This window comes from Pinus tabuliformis, chromosome 3_1 (genome assembly GCF_031772625.1).
Source record: "Pinus tabuliformis cultivar Carrire ecotype Pingquan chromosome 3_1, CPIR1, whole genome shotgun sequence".
NCBI classification, from domain to species: Eukaryota; Viridiplantae; Streptophyta; class Pinopsida; order Pinales; family Pinaceae; genus Pinus; species Pinus tabuliformis.
The window spans coordinates 655,896,320-655,899,095 of record NC_142301.1 but is presented as its reverse complement, the minus strand read 5'-3'; the positions used below and the strand labels follow the sequence as shown (position 1 = coordinate 655,899,095).

The window sequence follows — 2,776 nt, the reverse complement described above, 5'->3', positions numbered from 1 at the left end:
CAAAACAAAAGAAAGTTACCCTAATATTGATGCATTACATCCAAAAATCATGCTACATATGAAAACATTACATTGAAGGTTAACAACAGAAAGAATCTGCCCATTTGGGTTTAAATCAAAATCTTGCCTCTGTTGTGATTTTAAGGAGAACTATTTACATATAGCAATGCTTGCTAATGATACAACATGTCTACATATAAAGCTAGTTTTTATGATATTCTAAAACTGATTGGATTTCATGAATCTACTGTTGAAAAGTACACTGAAACCTGAAACTCCATTTCCATGGGAATCAGACCCACTTAACCTGACAAGATGTAATAATCTTCAAATTTCTCCCTAAACAAAGCATTGACCTGTAAAATCAAATCATCTAGAAAAATGGTTTTCCCTTAATATCTATCTTGATTTTCACAATATCTAGCTTGGATGGGACAACATAGCACAAAATACAAGACATGTACGAGACCCCGAATATCAAAGAGCTAGTGGAAAAGGTCTGACTGAACCATTTACTCAAAACCTGTCTTATTTTGAACCTTTTTTTCATCTTCTATGAGCGCCTAAGGAACATGTCTGATATATCCAACTTCCCTGCATGCTTCATCTTCGCTGCAAGTTCTTCAAATATATCAGGTCTACCTGCTCTTGAAAAATCATCGAGGAATTTGTCGTAATAAAAATGCAGAGCCTTCATACCTTTGTCAATCATGCTTTCTATATAGGAACAAGCCTCCTCATATCTGCCTTCCCTGATCAGTCCTCCAATGAACACAGTGTAATAATTAACATCAGGATAACAGTCGTTTCGAGCCATTTGATCCCATATAGTGAAACCCATCTCAAGGTTCCTTGCACGGAAATACAATTTCATCATCATGTTGTAGGTGTGAATGGTAGGTTGAAACCCACATTGGCTCATTTCCTCAAAAATTTTAGTGGCTTCATCTGGTTTGTGCAGAACCATCATCACTTTGATTAGAACATTGTAAGTTTGACCGTCATGACGAATCTTTTTCTCTTTCATGATCTGAATTTAAACAGGAACACAAAAAATTACAGATATAACCATAAATACAAAGATGTAGCAAAAATAATGCTTCATTTCATTAATATCAAATACTAAAATATGCTTACAAACAAAATGGAAATAAGACTAGCTCGAGCGACAGTAGTTTATCTCTGAGAAGAGATGTGGCGGCTACATGCCTTTGAACTATGTTACAATGAAGCTCAGAGGCCTATTTATTATTGAGAAACAATGGAAAAACATAAACATCCAAAAACCTAACCCTAGGAGATGAAGCGCCAAAAATATGGGCCCTGCTTGGGTAAATTGGTAAATCAACTTCTCGGGGTCGTAACTTTGGCATGCGATCTTTGTTTGATATGCACAATATCTTGTTAGAAATATCTATCCGACTACAACTTTACACTGACCAACAATGGGTTACTACTTTTTTCGACCCTAGTTTTCCCAAAAAATGTCGTTTAGGGCCTCAAAACTGCTCTGGAAGTTGAGGACCCGAAAAAACTGCCAAAAATAGTAAATTGTGCTACACTTAAGGAATCTGAAAAACTAAAAGAGATAGTGGTGGGGGTCCTAGTGGAATATGCGAGTGGCCACCAACATCCACCTGGATCATTTCATTTCCTGTAACAACCCATAAACCTTATCCAACTTCTCCTTGTTTCCATAACTAATGCTCAAACATGTGTAAACAATAGCATCAAGTGGGGAGCCATGTTCTTGCATTTTAGCAAAGAATTTTGAGGCTTCCTCCATCCTCTGTAATTTGGAAAAGGCACAAATAACAATATTGTAGCTTTTAGAATTAGGATAAGGACCATTGGTTTTCATTAATTAGAAGAGCTTCAGAGCCTCCTCCTTCTTTCAACCCTTAAAGAGACCCCCCAACATAATGTTGTGGGTGACAAGATCGGGTTTGAATCCTTTATCAACCATCTCATTCTGGAGTTTTCCTACCTCTATCAGATTCTTTCCTTGCACCATCTCGATATAAGTATGGTATAAGTATTTGCATTGGGATGAAATCTTCCCCTCATTCTTTTAAACAATATTTGGGCTTCCTTTGCTAGTTTTTATACCAAATTCCAAATAAACCAAGTAGACTCAATGCTTCCTTTTGGGATTTTTATTCCTCAAACAAGTATTGATTTTTTTATACCAAATTCCAAATAAACCATAAAAACTATTAAATTTCTTGAAATGCTACAAGTAATTAGCATCAAAATAATACCCCAAGACATCCAGAATTGAACATTTGGCCTCATAAAAACACCCCAACATTACATCAATAATGGAACAAATATCAATAATAATAAACTTCCAGTGGGGACTCTAATTTCTATTTGATTATGGTCAAGAAGCTTCAACATTAACTCCAAGGGAAATTTGATTAGAAGGATGAATCATTGTCAGTTATGCAATCAAACATTGACATAGATTTAGGAGTTGCTTTTGCACTCCTACTTTGTATAACATTGGTTGCAATATAGTCCCATTGAGCTAGTTTTGTGTTCATTTGTTGTACAAGAATAAAATTACCTATCTCACCCCACAGGTGGAAACAAACTATTAAATTTCATATTTCCAACTAATTATTTAGATAAATTGTAATAATATGAAAATTCCATTCACATCCATGCATTTCAATCGTCTAGTCTACAAAGTGGCAACATCATAATAAGGAAACACAGTCATTTCCTCACAAGGAAACTACATAGATACATATATAAAACAAAGAAAAAATAC

General features: G+C 35.1%; 1 pseudogene; it reads right to left on the bottom strand.

Annotated features, from left to right (window-relative positions):
• Positions 1–219: 219 nt before the first annotated feature.
• Positions 220–1,921, bottom strand: LOC149188781 (putative pentatricopeptide repeat-containing protein At1g26500; annotated as a pseudogene).
• Between the last annotated feature and the right edge of the window lie 855 nt (positions 1,922–2,776).